Source organism: Cupressus sempervirens, chromosome 8 (assembly GCF_028749045.1).
Source record: "Cupressus sempervirens isolate cs-2001-9-10 chromosome 8, ASM2874904v1, whole genome shotgun sequence".
In the NCBI taxonomy this organism is placed as follows: domain Eukaryota; kingdom Viridiplantae; phylum Streptophyta; class Pinopsida; order Cupressales; family Cupressaceae; genus Cupressus; species Cupressus sempervirens.
The window spans coordinates 296,179,403-296,201,153 of NC_143125.1; the positions used below are offsets into that span (position 1 = coordinate 296,179,403).

The 21,751-nt window shown below is 35.7% G+C and overlaps 1 pseudogene across 1 annotated transcript in view; it reads right to left on the reverse strand.

Annotated features, from left to right (window-relative positions):
* The window catches only part of LOC149542591 (origin of replication complex subunit 4-like), a 264,049-nt pseudogene that overhangs the window by 103,589 nt on the left and 138,709 nt on the right, over positions 1–21,751 (reverse strand). The gene's annotated exons all lie outside the window — the stretch shown is intronic.

The window sequence follows — 21,751 nt, forward strand, 5'->3', positions numbered from 1 at the left end:
TCAACCAAGGAAAGATTATCAAACTTATCTTCAAACTTGCTGATTAATAAGGTCCCCAATGCATCCCATGAGGCAATTGAATTTACCGCTAAACTTCTAAACCAAATTAATGCTTTACCTTTGAAAGAACTTGCTAATAACTTTAAGGCCACATCTTCATGTTGAACTTGGTGTAACCCGCAAAGGGTAGCTATATCCTTGATATGTTCCACTGCTGAAACATGATTTTCACTAGTAAAATATGGCACACTTTTCAATGCTGCTGGTGGAATATCATGATGAACAACAATTTGTAAAGGGCTGCCAACATTAAAAGCTACGAATGGCAAATTTCGGGCCATTTGATGAATTGGTGGTACTTGTTGCTGTGCTACAAATGGCAATAAAGGCTGGGTAGGCTGATTTACCTTTCGCTGATATATTTTTAGACCCTCAACAGTAGCTGTAGTACCACTTGTAGATGTTGAAAATACAAATTAGTCCTTTGGTAATTCCCCAAAAATGAGCACCTTAGATTCAAAATGATCACGAACACTTAAATGTTCAGGAAAACCAATATCTTCAATGACTATCTCAGACTCTTCAGAATTTGTTAGTTGTTCTTCAATTGTAGGATACTCAAATGCTGAAAAATCTGATCCTAATGATGAAATTGACCTTCCTCTTGAAACTGTTGGTGTTCTTCTTCCTCTTATTGCCCTTCTGGGAGTTCTTCTCATTAAAAATCACCAAAACTGCAACTGTATCCGCGATAAACCTTCAAAACAGAGTCGCCGGGAGTTAATAAAATACCTTCAAAAGGCTGAAATATTGCTGTTCACACCAAAATAGCAATAAAATTTTGTAACTCAAAGAACTGTGAAGCAGTTCGTGGTCCCACCAGGCATGCCAGAAAACTGTTGTCAATCAAGATTGCGCCGATAGCAAGATATAAAATCTAGCTATCCTGCTGAAACATGGAAACTCTCTCGAGTGGTGGCTTGTCCTAAAATGACAGAAGAATCTCCGGAAGCTAGGCCAGTTCCTAAGTTGTAATCACCTAATCCTAAATTATACTCGAGATAAGGATAAGAAATGAACGATGAATAATGAAAAACTAATCTAAATGAGGTGATACACCAATGATTTTGAATGTAACTTTAACCAATTCAGCACGAATTATGAAAAGACAATTGATTCACAATACTCAGACAAACACGTAATCACAAAAGTCTTTCTATGTAAGGATTGGATTCTTCTGCTTTTAAAGGGATACCTAACTTTCACCAATTTTCTACAAAAAGACAATAATCATAAACATAGACCTACAATCACATGTATCACGATCCAAATCTGCAACAAGGAACGTAACTAAAATGAAGGCGAACACAACATTAAAGTAAGAAATTCACAAAATTGCACAAGAATCTATGAGAAGGAATCGTTGTATCTCTATAATCAATACTGAAAAAATCTCTATCACAAATGCTCTTACAATCAACTCAAAATCTGCTATGCACAAAAATCTGAATCCGAAAGATCCCTCATAATGAGGTGAAAGTACAATATATAGAAAAATAACCGTAACTCGGATTCCAAGATCATGCCTAGAAAAAATCACCCAAAAATGATGAAAACTATGAAGAAGCCTTTGAAAACTGCTCTTAACCACCTGCCCAACTGATGGATAACTCGAAAACTGCCTCTAGCTCCTCAAAATCATGCACAAAAGGCCAAACTCGGATGCATCAAGTAAGCCAAAAATATAGCATGTGAAACTGCTCCTAATTATGCAATATATGCATAAAATAGGCTCTCAATGTGAACTGTATGCATAATTGATCTCAACTGCCCCAAAAACGCTAAAAATGGCACTCTTCAACACCATCAATGCATGAGAAACTGAAACTGTCCTTGGCCTCCAAAAATAGCTCCTTAAGTGTTAACTAAATGTCCTTTCTTGAAATTCAAAATTAGCCTTCCTACTTCCTCTCCTTGCATTTAGGCATTAAAACATTTAAAACTCTTATAATTTCCTTTAATTAATTAATAAAATCAATAGTCTTATAATTACGACCTCTTGACATATTAATTTTACAATTAAAGCTCTTTTTTTATTATATTAATTTAATATCAACGTGTTTATCATTATTTTTATCATTTTCTATAAACACGTTTAATATTAAATTAATGTTATAAAGGAAATTATTTATTTTTAAAATTCTTTTATTTATATTGATATTAATATGTTTATAATTAACATGTTATTTGTTAATTTTAAAAACATATTAGTATTAGTATAAATAAAAGAAGATCATAAAGTATAATTTTTATTAGTTAAATATGTATATAATGATTTTTATGTAATATCATCCATTATATACATATTTAACTAATAAAAATAGAGTTTTCTTTAAAAACGCCTAACTCCTAGCTCCAATATCATGGACCCGAAATTTTCTTAAATGGAGTTTAAGGGCTGCTTAGGAAAATGCCTAAGGCAAAAAGAAAGGTAAGTCAATTCATTTTGTTTTGTCTTTACTTTTTATCCTTACGCATTGGGAGAAAGATGAAGGGTTTCAAAACCCTAGCCGCACTTCTTGTTTATATCTTGCAAATTTCTCACTTTGTTGGGCAGATCTGTGGTTATACTTGCTAGTTGGACAGCTACCATGAGCTTGCTGTGAGCTATTTCATCTCCATACGGGTTTTATCTACCTTGGACAACGTTTTTACTTGCAAATCTGGGCATGAGTGTTGGATTTTCATTCTTCTTTTGGATGCCATTTTTATGAACTCTGGCCGTGGGTTCTGATCTGTGCATTTGGGCACATGCTGGGTTAGGTTCTTCATAAATGTTGGACGTGATTTCCTCTTCCCTGCGTGAGCTTTAGACATGGGGTTTTTTTTATGATTGTTCTGCACATTTATGCACCATATTTCTTGTTGGACGTCAGTATATCAAGCAATTTTGCTGGTATGAGACGCCATATTTCTTCAGATTCTGGGTGTGTTTCCCTTGAGAGCTCATGGGTTTTTTGTTAGATCTTCATGGCTATATGCAAGCCGTAAGTTTATGAAAGCCTTCTTCCTTTCAAAAGTTGTTATTGCATTTGCTAAAAATATGAGATAATACCATTAAATCTGTATATGGGTTTGTAATTTTTTTCTGAAGATTTGTAAATGAGGGATTATTTACCTTATAAATGCTATGAGGACTCCATTAAGTGGCTTTCTTTTATGATTAATGGCTTCCTCTGATATATAAACCATAAGTAATGGTTATCCATCTGTTTTAATCCATGAAATTGGTGATATTTTCTGAAACTCTGCTATTTTTGCACTAATCACATTGGTTCAGAACTGAATCACTTATTATTTTGCTGAAATTTGGAGTAATTTGCAGCTTCTATCTTGCCCTCTGATTGGAAAATCACGTGCTTACTGGTGTTGTTAGCCCTGATTTCCATTCTTCTCAAACCCAAAGTTTTCTTCATTTTTGTATTAAAACAACATAATATTGCAGCCTTCATGCTATTGGTTATGGATGCCATGCTTGGCGTTGTTTAAGTATAAAGGCAGATTCCTCTCAAATTTCCTTATCAGTTTGTTTAAACAGTTGTAGATATCATACTTCTAATAAAATTGGAAACCCTGTTGTATTGCTATAATATATCTCTCTTTTCTTTTTGCATGAAAACATGATTAAATAAATAGATAAAACCTTTGCACACCCAATAATAGCATGTGATAGAATAAAAATATCACCATAACCTGAAATAAGTCTTAGTAACAAAAAGGCTGAAAGCTCCATCCATCTTGCTTGAATTTGACCACCATAAAAATGTTTACCAGATATATGATCGATAGTTAATCTTCCTTTGCTCCAGCAAATCTTCCACAGATCCACCTTGTTCTTGATGACATAATGCACTGAAGTTGTATGCTGAAAATCTGAACAGCTAGCTTAATGTTATAACAGGTGCACTGTTATTTTTATTTCAGAAGTCCCTTGTGTTATTAATTGCACTTGTCAATCTGTATAACTCATGTTCAAGAACACTACATAGCTCTCCTATCATGTGCTTTCATTATGAGTGATCTCTAGTTGATTGCATCTTTTATTTTCTATATTCCTTTGCTACTACCTTATGTTATGCTGTTGTATACCTTGTTGCCTTGAAACTTCCTTAGCTTGTAGACTTTAAATACTATGAGCCGCTACATGATTTGACCAGAAGGTTTCATGTTTGTAGTTTATGCGTGTCCCTTCAATGATCTCCTCAAAATCTTCAATCAGCTACATTGGTTTAACCGGAAGGTCCCATACCTAAAACTTATGTATGCCCCCTCAATAGTCTCCCCATGTCTTCTGTCTTTGCCCGAACAAACTCAGCCAAAAGGCTTCATGTATGTAATTTATGCATGATCCTTCAGTAGCCTCGTATCTTAAACTTTATATCTGCACATGGAACAAACTCATTAGTATAAACATGTTTTATCTTTTTTTTCAGATTTTTCTTGCCTTCTTGCCTTTTAACATAGTTATCTGAATAACCATGTTGTAAGAACAGCAGAGTACAGATGATAGGAAAGTTTTCCATTGCTTAGTTCATATGAACTGACCCATTTCTTCCTTCATTTTTTGCAGGTTTACTCCTAGATGAAGATGCTGGATCAGCCCTTCAGCATTCAGCGCAACAAACCTTCCATTCAAGAAATGGATGCCTTTCCTCTTATCTCCTTTTCAGTACTTTTCTATTTGTACAATTTGTTTAATCCAGATATTTATGTTATGAGCTGAGCATGCTTGTAATATCTAAATGCATTGTATTCAAGTACTGTGTAAACATGAACACTTTGTATCTCCTCAAAACAGTTTTGGATATTGAAAATAAAAAATGTACTATTTTGGTACTTGTATTCTGAAAAAAAGTGATCAATTCTCTTGTTTATTGATTCCTGTACTTTGCATTTTGCATTCTGTTCATTCTGTAATGTGTATTCTCAGCAACTAAACACACTTAGTCAGTAGATAAAACATATTTAGTTTAGTGTAAAACATAACAATTTAAGAGGTATGTTAAATTGTTAACACTTATATTTTTGTTGTCAACTTTTTCTTTGTATGTATATGAGAAATTTTCCTTGTTCTTCTCTTTGTTCCTTGAGATTTTTTTTTTTGTGATCCCTAGGATGATTCTTTACAAAGAACAGAAATAAGTTTGTTATAGTTGAACATGATGCAAAAAATAAAATAAAAAAGAGTGGGAACTTCACATTGTGGGAGGGAAATGATAAACAATGTTCTATTCCCACTTGAACCATCTTTAAAGGGAAGATGTTTCATTCATGTGCAAATAAGTATTTGTCATCTTTGAGTATTATATTTACCTACTCATTGTATTCTCTCTTAATTGTATTTCTATAAAAAGCCATTTGCCTTGATTAACTATTGCATTTGTTGTCGTTGTGTTTTTGTATTCTCTTTGTTTATTGTACCATACTCTCTCTAAGGATGTTCTTGTAGGAAAAGAAGGTTGGTACTTTACACATTCTACCAAATATTGTGTAGACTCAATCTAATGATAATAGCTCCAAAGACATTGATGATCAAGATGGATAAAGTGAGGCTCTTGAAGCAAATATCTTTGATAATTGAAATTATGAGATCCTTTTACATTAAGAGGGGGTATGACACTTCTTCTAAGGAAACTCGGGAGCTTAGAAGATTAATACTTAGAGGGAGTCTAGAAATACATGTGTGAGACTATATGATTTTAATGAGACTACTCCTATGTATATCATGAGGAAGTAATGACTTATCACCAAAAAATCAGAAAATTGATATCAGATTCAAAGGGAGTCTAAGAGGCATCCTTGGGTGACAAGAGTCTCAAAGGGAGTAACTACATGACCTGACTTCCCAGGATCATTGTTCAAAGGGAGAAGTTTTGAGGTGCAATCCTTTGTGAATTATATCTTCTCTATGGGGAGAAGTTCCAAGTGAAATTCCTTGTAATGCATTCATTTCTGTGAGAGAGAATTGAGGTGAAAGCCTTTGTAACACCCTCTGACTTGGTTTATGGTGGTTACTATTTTGCAAATAATATCTAATGAAAGGTGACAATCTTTCATTGACATATATAAATAGAAGGTAACCATTATAAGGTGACAGTCTTATAAATGGTAGACTTGTTATTATGATAGACTTCATTAAGTTGTTGTCCCAGAGTGTTGGAAATCATGATAATGAACAGACAAAAGGTAACCATTGTAAGGTGGAGATCTTATAAATGGTAGACCTTTTATTGTGGTTCTTTGGGCCGGATTTTGTTGGACACCATGATAACCAACTTGTTATGGTTCTTTGGATCGGATCTTGCTGGACACCATGACATAGTTACTTCTATAGACCATGCTTAAGGTGATGATTTAAAGTTATGGAAATTGCTTCAATTGTGTGTTATAAATTGTGAGAAATTTAGCCTCATAGTGAATTGAATATCATACTGAGATGATATCTCTTCATATTCTTGAGAGCAAAATGTGTTCTATAAATCCTCCTTAGCTAAGAGGGAGTGTTAAGGTTGTAGCTTCTATCAGATTGACTTTATCATGAGATACCTTGTTGATGGTAAACCATCTTTATGATAAATATCTTATATATATAATATAATAATATAATAATATATATTATATAATAATATATTACATATATGGTTAACATATTAATATTACATATATATGTTGAGTATGATTTATATATATGGTTATTTATATTACTATTATTATATTAATATATTAAGTAGTGATGATCTCCTCCTCTCATATTTATAAGCCTTCATTTGCATTTGGAACACAATCAATACAATGGTAATTGTCAGTACATTGCAGCGATCCTAGAAATCAACAATTATGAGGCTTTACGAGACTATTGTGGTCAAGTTCAGGACTCCTAAGGGTTTCTTTGATCCCATCTAGAACACCATTGGTGTGAAGCAGGGCTTCCCTCTTTCAACCACTCTGATCGACATCTATAAATGAGGTTGAGGCATTTCTAAGAGACTCCTTGCTCTCTGAGGATGGTTGTTACTTGCACCAGGTTTTGATCTCCATCCTTCTCTTTGTAGATGATGTGGTTCTTTTGGCCTCCTCTCTTGAGGGTCTTGAGAGGCTTCTTGATGGCCTTGCATCTTTTTGTGACTTACGCCAGCTTGTTGTGAACCTAAGTAAGACTCAGGTCATGGTCTTCAACTATTTGAAGACTTCATATCACCACTTCTACTTTTAGGGATAGGAGGTTGAGATTGCTTCATCTTATACTTATCTCAAGCTTAAGTTCTCTGCACCCCGCTTCAGCCTGAGATCTACGATCTAGCCTAGGATTAGCAAAGAGTTGGGCTCCCGAGCATCATCCTGCACTACCCAAGTAACAGAGAAAACAACCTAAGCAGAATGTTGAACCCCAATCGAGCAATGATAATGTTGGAGATCAAAGATCTAAACCCGCACTAGCAAAGTATGTGAGAAAAACCCATTCATCTGAACAAATCATTGGAGATAAAAGTGTGGGATTCATGACCAAAAGTAAGTTGAAGGATAATACTTGTTTGATTGCTGAGTTTGAGCGAAGAACTATAAAAGCTGCACTTGATAATGAAGATTGGATCAATGCTATGAATCAAGAAATAGATCAAATTGAGAAGAACAACACATGGGCACTGGTGTCGAGACCTGCAAACAAAAATGTAATTGGAACAAAGTGGATTTTCAAAAACAACTGAATGAGAATGGAGAAGTTGTAAAAAACAAGGCCAAATTAGTTTGTAAAGGTTATGCCCAAGAAGAAGGTATTGATTATGGTTAGACCTTTCACCTGTAGCCAGACTAGGAATCAAAACTCTGTTAGCATATGCAACTTACAAGAAATTTAAGGTATATCAAATGGATGTTAAGTCTGCATTCTTGAAAGGAATTCCGGAAGTGGTATACATTGAACAACCAGATGGGTTTGTAGAGACAGATCAAAAGCATCTGGTATGGAAGTTGAACAAAGTACTTTATGAACTGAAGCAAGCACCAAGAGCATGGTATGAAAGGTTGCATTCATATTTGATAAAGATTGGATTTGTTAGAACAAGTGAGAACAGTAACCTTTACTTGAAGAGTGAAGCTAAAAACAAGGAACTTGTGTAATGTCCCTTTCTAGAATAACTTTAAGTTTGTGACAATGTCCTTATAAAATTACACTTTAAGCGACTTCCTTCTTAGATTATTAAATAATGATAAATGATGACTTCAACATACTTAACTTGATAAGTTGATTAATAATATTTTTCAAGGAGAACATATATTAATGGTCAAATATATGCCAACTCAATCTATATAATAGCTCAATAATAGGACCCTCTCGGTTATGCTTGATAAGGTAACTTGCACATAAGTAAATTATTAAGCAATTTGTGTTGATAGAATAGGTTGACGTGATTGACCAAAGCAAAGGGTATAGTCCTTGGAAATTATATCTATGGTCTGTATGGATCACTTGTTTGTGACAAGTTTCTATGCTTCTCCTGTCAATTGATGCTATTATATATATTTTAATCCTTCTTTAATACAAGCCCTCAATATATATATTGAATGTGATGATAATTAGCACAACATGGTGTATAAATGTAGTACTTTTCCAAAATAATGCCCACTCTGAATTAGCAATTCCCCCCCTTAACTATTACTTTGTTGACTGGAAACTTTCTAGGAGACTATATGCTCGAGATTGCTTACTGTATCTTCTTTTCACGTCCTTGGAAACAATATCTGAATCTTGTCCTCTATTAATGTAGTTTGTTCATTGCTTTCGCCCTCATTTGTATCTGTTGATTGCCAATGACTTCCTTCAAATATGATTGATTCTCCTTCTCTGGTAGTATGGTGTCACAGCAGATGTTTACTGGATTTTAGCAACTTCTCCAATTAATCGATATCTGACCTTTTACTTCATAATTCGCAACTTCTTCGTGTGTCTATAGTCTGAGTGACGTACTTACTGGTCTTTGCTACAATCTATGTTCTTCACTCTTCCTGTTCACGGTAGTAGGGCTTATATTGTTTGGTACCTTCTCCGGCTGGAAGTGCTTGGTTCTCCTACTCGATGCATTCCTTCTCTAATGTGATGACAACGGTTATTTGTGGACAGATGTCTTTGTTCAACCAAACTGTGAGTGGTAGAGTTTTGATGCTTGACAATATAGCTCCCTGAGTGCTTGTTAATTCCCACTTACCTTGGTTCTCTCGGATGTTAATCGATCAATTCCCACCTGATATAATCTATTCACGTCCTTTTCTTCTTCCCCCCTCCGCTTTTAATGCCTTTCCCACATATATATTGTTGAGTGGGAGTGTTTGAATGAAATCGTGTCACCTTGAAGTCACGTCTCTTCATTGGTGCCATCGGTAGAATTCACGTTAAAGATTAGCTTGATATTGTTATATTAAGTATTTTATGTATTTTGCATGAAGATGATAATATTATATAACATAATATATAGAAATATTATTTTATAAGATATACAAATATATGAATATTCATATTAAATATATATTATAATTTTGATATTATGCTAATATCTATATTATGTTATAACTTGTTTATTTATTATTATTTTAATAAATAATACATTAATGTTAATGATTGTGTTAATATTATTATTATATTAATATATTATATATTCCTATCATATCTTCTTATTTTATTAAATTGACACTTTATTTTATTCTTTATTATTAAATTCTAAGATGCAAAATAGGGGATATGACAACTTGTTGCTGAAATAATTGTGGATGATATCATTTTTTGTTGGAATGATTTTTTGTTCAAATCATTTGTTGATCAGATGAGTGAAGAGTTTGAGATGTCTATGTTTGGTGAGATCAATTTTTATGGTTTGCAAGTTCATCAAATAGAAGGCATATATGTGACATGGTCTAAATACATTAAGATGATCTTGAACACATTTGGTATGGATGAGTCAAGGCCAGTCGGTACACCTATTGTGACTAGATGGAAATTATCTAAGGAGGATACTACTGCTGAAGTGAATAAGACACAATAAAGATCAATGATTGGGAAGTTACATTAAGTTGTGCATAGTAAGCCTGATATTGCACATGCAGTTGGTATAGTTGCAAGGTTTTCCTCTAATCCAAAGGAAACACACATGACTAATGTTCACAGGATATTCAGATATCTAAAAGGAACAGAAGAATATGGATTGTGGTACAAACAAGAAGGTGATTTTGAACTTAGAGTTTACATTGATGTTGATTGGGCTCAAAATGTTGATGACAGGAAAAGTAAAGTGGTGGAGCTTTCTTTTTAGGAGAAAGATTGATTACATGGTTGAGCAAGAAACAAAGTTGCATATCGCAATCTACAGCCAAAGCTGAGTATGTTGCTATTGCAATTAACTATTCAATTTCAAATATTGTTTGGGTCAAGCAATTGTTGGGAGGAATCCAAGAAGTTACCAAGCCTATCACTATCTATTGTGGTAACACAAGTGCAATAAACATATCCAAGAATCCTATGATGCATGCAAAAACCAAGCATATATCTATCAAGTATCATTATTTGAGGGAGCAAGTACAAGAGAAGCAAGTAAGGCTAGAATATGTAAAGTCTAAGGAGAACATTGCAAACATATTCACAAAGCCACTACTTAAGGATGCTTTTGAGTATATAAGAGGTAAGTTATGAGTCCTTCCCCTATACAAGACTCACTCAACAAAGATACATGTTGCATCAATTCATGGATGATCAGACATACCTTTCTAGAGTTGATGCAAGAGTTCATTCTTTAGGGACTATTTCTTAAAGTTGTGAAAGTGGCTATAATGAATCTGATGTGATAAGTACATACGAGGTACAAGGAGTAACTACAAGGTTTTATAAGTTTCGCATTGGAACTCATAGTTCCCTTTGGCATTGTTGTCAAAGTGGGAGAGAATCAATAGGTCAGAAGATGTAATGAGCTAGTTAGGGAGAGATATACAAAGGGAGAGAATTTGTATGGAGAGAATCTCTAAGAAGGAAGAGAGATGATATCCTAAGGGGGAGAATTTGTCAAAGTGGACACCGAGCTGGAAATGTTGAACCTATTGCAGAAAACCTGAATAAAGTTAGAAAGCTAAAGAGTTGTGTTATTGTCAATGCATGCATTTGATTATCTTATGATGTATTGTTTTGTAATGTAAAATCTTATGTTTATGTGTTGCCATCAGTGCCAAAGGGGAAGATTGTTAGCCCCAACTGATAATGTTGATTAATGTATGTGTAAGAGGCATATCAATTGTTATGTTGTCATTGATGTCAAGCCTTGGTTAGACATTATGCTAATTCACTAGAGTGACATATCATTTGACTAATGATGAGGATTTGATTAATGAAGAGGACTTGAAGAAAGTATGATATAAGTATTGATAAGTGTATGGTATTCAATGGACGCTTGAATTAGTTAGACTTGACAGTATAATGTTGGTTTGATTGCTTTACATGATCTTAAGCAAGATGTATATGCAAGACACTTTGATCGGTGAATAAAGGAATACAGTACTAACTAAGCTACTACAATTGTCACCGAGCACCTTAGGAAGAAGTGTTGAAATCTAGTATTAACAAAGAGATTCCAGTGTTAACAAAGTCAAGTATTGATCGAGAAAGTTGCAACATTCACTGAGCATGAACATGAAGAACAAGTTTGTAAAAGATTAATTTGAGGCTGACATTTGGTGAAAATTAAGAATGTTCAAGAAGTCTAAAAGGTAAGGACGAAGTCAAATATAAGATCCATGGCTGGAATAATTAAAAGATCTAATAGAGAAGATTTAACAATTTGAAATGGAGCACAAAGTTCAAGAAGGCAGTCTATTTTTTGGGTGTCTAAATTCATTGAATCTAAGATCTACGGTAATAATTAAGAGGCAAAATCTAGAAGATTCTATAAAGGAAAAAGTTAGCTATTTAAAGGGATGAACAAGATTTTTTTGTTGTTGATTTTGCTGATCAATGGTGATTATTGTCGATGCAAATTGAAGTGGAAGAAGAATACACAAGGTAAACTAAGTAGAACAACAATGCGAATATCAAACAAAGGAAGTATTAACTGGAAGTGTGAGTGTGTGAATCATCCATAAAGAGATCAGAAGTAAGAGAAAGAGAAAAACAGAGATCTGAACAAGCAAGGTAGTGCTAAAACCTAATAGATCACTTAACTATTACCTCCTTACCATTGTAGCAGAAAAATCTCTTAACCGAGTGGACCCAACAAGTCTTTGAAATCCTATATGGTACATTCAATAGTAATGTGTATAAGTCCTTTAAAGTAGGCCACTCTTTAGAAATGTCAAGGAGTGATAAGGTCTAGATGATCTTTTGTGAAAACCCTCTAATACGGTCACACTAAAGATGTGCATTTAACCTTTAACAAGGTTGGCTCCTAACAGAGCACACTTCAGAAGAGTGAAAATATTTGGGTTGTCAGTGCCTAGGTGGTTTTTCCCTTTACAAGATTTTCATGTTAAATACTTGTGTCAAAAGTGTGATTGCTTATTGTGTTGCAAAGTTTATTTCATGTTAACTGTTTAATGCTGCAACTTGGTGTAAGCTAGATGATTACTTTGATACTCGGTAAATTAAGAAACAGTGAGATAACAATTTAAAGTTAAGTTGTTATAAGATTTATATATGATTTTGATGTGGTTAACGAGTTATTGATTTGAAATTTTATGAGGTTGAAGTTGGTACATAATTGTTTTAAGGCTTGTAGGATAATTGGTCATAACTCGTTCACCCCACCTCTCAATTATCTAACAATGTGTCCATTTGTGAATGATTTTGTTTGGATGATCTTGGAGATGTCAACATAGAGCTCTCTGATGGGTTGAATGATGACTAGATGCTACCTCAACTTTCTCATCTTTGATCCTTGTTTCAAATCTTCATCCCTTTTCTTTACAAAACTCTGTCATTAAACTTAACCCTTTAAATTATTCTTGATACATCAATTTTCTTGAAGTGATGGGGTTTTCCTCAATTGATCATGGACTTGTAAATCTTCATGTCCTTAAACCCTTGATGATGGCTATCATTCTCGTTCATAGACATTTCTTTCTTGTATAATTTGATTGTCCATGTGTGGTGAAGTTTTCTTCTCCCATTGTTTGGGACATCCTTGATACTTTTATCCGCTACCCCCTTGGTTTGAAATCCTCTACCCTTGATCTTATCCTTGAATTGAATCTTGTTTACTCCCAATGGAAAATTGATGTAAAAAGGGACAAGTTGATCACCCTATAAGAAAATAAATATCCTTCAATCGTTTGATAAAGTGAAAAATCGCCTTGCATAGGGACACCTGGATGTCATTGATTTTGAACTTGAACTTGTCCATGGACTCATCTATGTCCCTACTTGATATTGATCTTGAATCAATTAAGTCTCTTTCTTAAATGTATTAAGTTCCTTTTGCCTTGTTGACTAATTATCAATGCTGTGATTGCCTTGTTGAATCCTTCATCTTTCCTTATCCACTTCATTGCATTATCTTGAAGAGTTGTCCTTTGAACTTGATCATTGTAGGCTATTCTTCATTCATTTCTATCCCTATACTTGAGCTTGAACTTGTCTTCCACCTTCTTTTGTTCACTTACTTGTAACTATATCTGCCTTTGATCTGGACATGATTCCTAGTACAAAGCTTAAAGTTAGCATAGTTTAAGGGACTCCAATAGAGCACAAATTTCAGACCTTTCAAACATTTGAATTTGTCCAGGAAAAAATCCAAAGACTTAAGAAATGTACGCTCATAGGTTGCAAATGGAAGATGGATTTGGATTAGAGTCTTAGGACAACAAAAATGAACAAGCTTATCCCTTTAAATAACAAAAATAAAAAATCACACCCCATCATCAAGTAAAGAACTCTATCATTTTCCCCTGAACCAAGTCTCTGCACACCACATCGCCATTCAAAGAACACAGGACATTGCTCACAGCAAATGACAAAAGGATACACCTCATGTAACCTCTCTATTGACATCCAAGGCACCAATTGCAATTGAGAAAATCACAATTAATCACAGCTTCATCAGGGATTACAATCTATTACATCCCAATTTTTGACCTAATTTAAAATATAGCCGTTGAGGTTCACATGAAGTCAGTTGACAATTAATTTGGTTATAATCTTATGAAATGGAAAGATGGTTAGTCATTATAATTTCAAAATGAAGATAACAGGCTAGTTGATCATTTGTCACGAATTCATGGAATGGAGAAGATGGTAAACCATTATGATGAATTATGATTAAATAATTTATTATGATAATAGAATTTAACTGTAGAGAACTTCTTTGCAAGAAACACGTTGAAGGGGTGGAAGCATTATCAAAACAGAATTGGGCACAGAAGCATCACCATCACTGGGCAGATGGGTTGATAACCTAGCGACTTGAAATAGGATACATCTATGGGACCTGCATGAGCTATTCAAATAAATAAATTCAGAAACATAAAATAATTGAGTTAAGATATAATACATACATTTAGAGATTGTTTATTAATTTTTATCTTATCATTATAATTGTTAGTGAACAGTTTTTCTCAAGATTTTTGACAATTTGAATAGGGGAGAAAATTGTAAACTAACAAATTGAATTCTCGATTAATAATAAGGAATTCTTTGCTTGAGAAATTTGCTTTATATTATTCAAGGTGCAATTAACCTTTAAAAAAAGATTACTAAAAATACTTAAAAAGCTTAGAGTCATCTCATAAACACAAAATAAATGCTAATGCTGAAAAACCACTTGATCTTAACAATCAATATCATACACATGATTGAATGTTAAAACAAAGGATAGATGATTAAATAATACAAATTCAACCTCTCACAACCTTCAAGATTTGAAACCAGATAATTCTTGTAATAACCCTCCTCAAATCTGCCCTCAAAAAATGTTGATGAAAGCTCAAGGAATTTCATCAAACAATTCACATGCAAGGGACGTATGGCTGATATAGTATTTCAGCCAGCTTCAAATGACTTTTTCTTCAATTTGCATCAATGAGAATCTTGTGCTAGAAGACTACAATGGACTACACAATGCCCTAACATGAGTGTGCTACTAATTTTGATAATATTCAGTGCATATATATGATCTAAGCATGAGAAATGAACACCTGCAGCCAACTGGCATTTTTACAAACAGTTGGTTTGCAAACTAACTAGCTGATAAATAATGATATTAAATTGCTTAAATGACACCAGTAACTATTATCTTCTTAATTGCAATGAAAAATACAATGCTCATGAAATATGGCCAAGACTTTGGCATTTACATGGATTACAAAATGATAATGCTGGTATAATGCACACTTACAGTTGAAAACTTATAACACCCTAAAAAGCAATACTAACAAAAGAACCTGGTTGTAGATGGCTGTAATAATTTCCTTCAATGCTGTCCCTTCTGCTTTGCTTTTTTCGAACTGCTTTTTCGGCCTGCTTTTTCGGTTCCGCTTTTTCGTACCCATTTTTTCAACCTGCTTTTTCAGTTCCGCTTTTTCGGACTGCTTTTTCATCTCTGCTTTTCCGGATTGCTACTATGTTGAATCTCAAGACCATATCTTTCAATGGCGTCAAGATTTCCAGCTTGAAGGGATTTCATCCTTCAAACTATTGAGACATAATCTCCAGAAAATTTTTCAATTTCTTTGATATTTCCAAGCATGCCTAAAAGAAGCTCTTCCATTTATTTTATAGTGTTCTCACAAGGGCTCCATCCTTCGTTTTCTCAATGTGGGATAAAACATCACTCCCTTTTATGTAACTTATGTCTCCAATGTGTTATAAAATAAGGGGGACTCTTTTAATTTAAATATTTTTCACAAACTATAGTCTATGCATTAATAAAGTTAAATATTTAAATTTAACTTTATAAAATAGCTTTATCAATGCATAACAAATATTATCAATGATAAACAAGTCTTCTTGCCGATTTTAAACAATTACCATCGACATACCGCTGCCACTGGATGTTCGATCATATCCAAGATGACTTACTATAAATAGTAAGTATGCCCAAAGTTGCCTCAAAACCCCTCAAAAAGACCTGCAACTGAAACTATCTAGGCCAAAAGGCCTCTAAGTCCCTTTAATGTCCTGGTTAGCCTACGGGACCGTGGGAAAATAGGCTAACGAAAACATCATGCTATGAATGCTAAAAAGGGGACATTACAGTCCGCCCTTCCCAAAATTGCTTGTCCCCAAGCAATGGTCGAACAATAACCCAATCAATCCACTTGGATCCCAAATGTAGTCATGAACTATACTGCTGTCAGTCAACATAGGCTCCTGCAACAGCCTCTGAAAATTAACCAAGAGGAATCCATAATCAAATTGACAATTACAGCTCAACCAAACTCCAAAATCACAACTGCCACAGTCAGAAACCCACGAGACACAAACTCTTAGAACATCAGAACCCAAGTAAAGTGGACAAATCAAGCTGCCAACACAGTAAATACCATCAACGCATACCACTGGCCTATACAGAATGTATAATCCAACTCTACAACAATGGTGAACGCTCCCGAATGAAACTGCACCAAGTATCGAGAAGCCACAAACTGCACAACTCCTACAATCAACACAACTCTGCAGATCACCGGCCACTGTCTCATAACCATAACTCCCATGCACCGCTGATGGTGAAAAGACATCACAAGATAAACAGCAAGAAATGGAACCCAAACCAAATTTGCCTGCCATCAACTCCTCAACACAAGGATCAAATGCTAACTGATGTACATACCCTGCAGTATAATGCTGATAAAAAGAACCAACCTCAGTCAATAGCTCACCATGAACAAGTGATACAACCCACTTTGACTGATCACCAGTTAAGTCAAGAGATGTCATAGCCAAAGGCGTAGAATCAATAACAACAACCGCTGAAGCATCACTCCCAAACTTCTGCTCTAAGTCATGTATTATCAAGCTATCAACTGCAGAACCTATCGCCATGTCATGCCCATCACAACTCTCATCCCGAGGCGTCAAACCGTCCCATAACTGATGACAAGCACTAGGAACCAAAGTACATTTCTGTATCATCATCTCATCAACATGGTCATCAAAGGTAAATTAATGAGCATACCTCACAGTGTAATGTCGATAGAATGCGCCAATCTTAGTCAGTGGCTCAGACTGCAATCGATCATTAACCATGTTGGAACTGACTACTACCTCCGAAGACATCACCAAGGGAGTAGTATTACTAGCAGGAACCATGCCAATTGCCGGCTCACCAATATCACACATGATCTTTGATACAACATCTCTAGTCTTCGTGCCATCAGTACTAGAGGCCACCACCATGTCAGGCATACCACAACAATTTGCTGCAGCACCCAACTCAACTGATCTTGACTTTAGTGGGAACGAACCCGATATGCTAATGTTAGTATCAAGGATGGATGCATTCCCATCTCCACTGTTTTTGACAATCTCGACCATGGCCATCCTCGAATCACCAGACACCACAACTTGTGAGTGTACAGAATCTGGTAAAGACTGCAGTTGCTCTAACTCCATGGTCACCTTAGCCAAATGAAATTGTGACTCCTCGAAAGCCAACTGTGTACTCTCAAGAATCTCAAAAGTCACCTCGAGCTGCTGAGTAAGCTCACTCACCTCATCTTCCTTGGCCAATAATGCATCGTATGTGGTACTCCCCCTGAGTAAGCTCACTCACCTCATCTTCCTTGGCCAATAATGCATCATATGCTGTACTCCCCCACTCCATAAGATAATCTCTATCGGCTACCAACTGCATATAATTTTGTCTCAGAATCTAGATAGCCTCCCATAAAGAGTGGATCTCTGTCAAGGAAAGATAATTGCCTCCCTGCTCATCACTAGTAGGAGAACCCCATCCATAAACTGCTAACAACTGACGAGCAGCATCGAAATGCTTGCAAGCGATAGAAATGTCTCGCTCGCCAACTCTCAGCTGACTAGACACATGATTGTGCCGACTAGTCGAACTCCTATACTCTGTCCTTGGTACACTGTCCAAAGGAGTAACCTCGAAATAGCTATCATCTGTAATACTCAGATCCTGGGACTCTTCTGTAAACTCTGTCATATCTGAGAGATCATCAACCCATTCCAACAAGAATGGTCGACTGGATATGTGAACAATGGCCAACATAAGTGTGTAAAAACTGATTCCAGCATCAAACAAGCTACTGGCATGGATGAGAACTACACCTGGCAAACTACTAATCAAGTCCATGATGGTGCAACAGATACTACTACCAAGAAATGATAGATATCTCTGGTCAATACGATCCCAAGTACTAAGATAAGGATCCCAACATCTAATCCATGAATGGAAACCAGCTGGCAATTCAAGTAAACTTCTCACTTGAGTAATGTGAACAATACCAACTGACTTCACGCACCTATCTACAATCTCTGAATCCAGAGTGTGAATGCTAGACATACTCATATCATCATCATATAACCCGACTCTAAAAGAAAACTGAGTCCCTGCTATACGCGCTAACTCCTGAACTGAACTCACCTCAAGACAAAGCTCGTCCACGTGTCTCTCAGAATCCTGGAGAGCCAACCGAGTACACACCAAGGAATTTCGAGTATCCTCCAGCTCATGAAAAAGCCAGTCAACCTCCTCCTCCTTCTTCATTGCATCTTCCTTGATCTGTTGTAAGTCGTCACAAGAAGAACTTGTTGTGACTCCTTTCTGTCTCTCTTGCAGTTGAATCATCCAAATGTGATTCTCAATCAATCCATGTATCCTATTATGATGAGATAAAGCCGTGACAATATTCTTGTCCCTTGTCTTTAGCTGGCTTGCCAAACCAAGTAAAGAGCTACTAGCCTCTATCTCATGTGAAGAAGCATCCAACTGTGCGTGATACTCATTTTCTGCAAAGTCTTGAATGCTCACTTTCTGATCAACTGTACTATCCTCAAACATGATAGTATCCTCAACTGCTGTAACTTCATCCAACCCAACTATACTGGAATCACTCTCTGTGTCAATCGCACAATCCGATGTGCTTGTGATATCACCTTTTGGCTCAACTTGCACAACGTCTGTAACCTCTTCTACCTGTGAAGATGATGCAAATAAACCATTACCTGAAGATGTGCTAATGTCTCCCTGTATTGAATCAGCATGTCTGTTAAAATCCTCATACAAGTTTCTGCCTATCATAGGGAAGGTACGATACTTAGGCCTATCAAAACGTTCAATCAGTCTCTCCTTAAACTCCACATAGGAGGTAATGTGTGCATGACCCATAGTGACCATACCATGATGCCACCACTCGTGTGCTAACCCATCCAAGTGAATTGCTGCATACTTAATAGCTTCTTCCTCAGGCATAGGATTCATTTGAAAATATGTGTCAAGCTTTTGAACCCAAGCTCTTGTTGTCGACTTCCCCGAGCCATCATAATATGGTAACTAAAGTTTCCCTTCTTTTTTTCGTAGCTCATAGCTCTGGTTCTTGTCATGTCCACATGGCATATGCTTCATCCGCACATCTATATACTCCCTAAAGGTAATTGCAGCAATAAAATTTGGACCTCTGGCTTCCCAATCTCTCCTCAGCTGGTCCTATATATCAGTGATCTGGGACTCTAGTACGGGCTGCTCTGGAGCTCTAGGAGGGAATGTGGGAACCATGGGCCTCGAACTCACTATCCTAGTTTGCTGGGGTGCATGACCGAAATTGTTCCCAACTTGTTCACCTCCATTATGTGTCCAATCCTGATTATTACCATTCTGATTATTTCCTCCACCCACATTAGCATTTAACCCCATTTGACAAGCCATCATCTGCATCATAAGCTCCAATCTTTGACTCTGTTCTTGTGCTCCCTGCTCTGCTAATCGCTGTCCCTGTGCTAAGGTGTCTAATAACTATAAGAATCTTTCCTCTCCTTGATCTGGACTGGCATTCCCACCTTTGCCTAATCCTGTATTCTTGTCATCTCGGTCACCCATATTGATGTCTTGATCAAAGAATACCTGCTCTGTGTCTGTATGACTGGATTCTATGTCCACCTACACGGATGAACTAGATTGTTCGCTCTGCAAGTTTGAAATCCTATTTTGTCTTGCTCTGGTATTGCGAAAATTATAAGGCCCCTGTCGCATGCTGAAACATAAATGCTCTGATTTTATATTTTGACATTTCGTCAAACACTTTCCCCTCTATCCGACTGTTCCAAATTCCCTATAAGACCTCCACAGGATGGCAGGACTTATAGCTCTGATACCACTATAATAACTCTCCTCAAATCTGCCCTCAAAAAATGCTGATGAAAACTCAAGGAATTTCATCAAACAATTCACATGCAAGGGACGTATGGCTGATATAGTATTTCAGCTAGTTTCAAATGACTTTTTCTTCAATTTGCATCAATGAGAATCTTGTGCTAGAAGACTACAATGGACTACACAATGACCTAACATGAGTGTGCTACTAATTTTGACAATATTCAGTGCATATATATGATCTAAGCATGAGAAATGAACACCTACAGCCAACTGGTATTTTTACAAACAGTTGGTTTGCAAACTAACTAGCTGATAAATAGTGATATTAAATTGCTTAAATGACACCAACAACTATTATCTTCTTAATTGCAATGAAAAATACAATGCTCATGAAATATGGCCAAGACTTTGGCATTTACATGGATTACAAAATGATAATGCTGGTATAATGCACACTTACAGCTGAAAGCTTATAACACCCTAAAAAGCAATACTAACAAAAGAACCTGGTTGTAGATGGCTGTAATAATTTCCTTCAATGCTGTCCCTTCTGCTTTGCTTTTTTCGAACTGCTTTTTCAGCCGACTTTTTCGATTCCGCTTTTTCGGACTGCTTTTTCGTACCCATTTTTTCAACCTGCTTTTTTGGTTCCGCTTTTTCGGACTGCTTTTTCGTATCTGCTTTTTTGGATTGCTACTATGTTGAATCTCAAGACCATATCTTTCAATGGCGTCAAGATTTCCAGCTTGAAGGGATTTCGTCCTCCAAACTATTGAGATATAATCTCCAGAAAATTTTCCAATTTCTTTGATATTTCCAAGCATGCCTAAAAGAAGCTCTTCCATTTCTTTTATAGTGTTCTCACAAGGGCTCCATCCTTCGTTTTCTCAATGTGGGATAAAACATCACTCCCTTTTATGTAACTTATATCTCTAATGTGTTATAAAATAAAGGGGACTCTTTTAATTTAAATATTTTTCACAAACTATAGTCTATGCATTAATAAAGTTAAATATTTAAATTTAACTTTATAAAATAGCTTTATCAATGCATAACAAATCTTATCAATGATAAACAAGTCTTCTTGCCGATTTTAAACAATTACCATCGACATACCGCTGCCACTGAATGTTCGACCATATACAAGATGACTTACTATAAATAGTAAGTATGCCCAAAGTTGCCTCAAAACCCCTCAGAAAGACCTGCAACTGAAACTATCTAGGCCAAATGGCCTCTAAGTCCCTTTAATGTTCTGGTTAGCCTATGGGACTGTGGGAAAATAGGCTAACGACAACATCATGCTATGCATGCTAAAAAGGGGACATTACAATTCTAGAGCATGCAGCAAATTTCAACTTCACTTCCACATAACATACACTCTCAAGAATGCA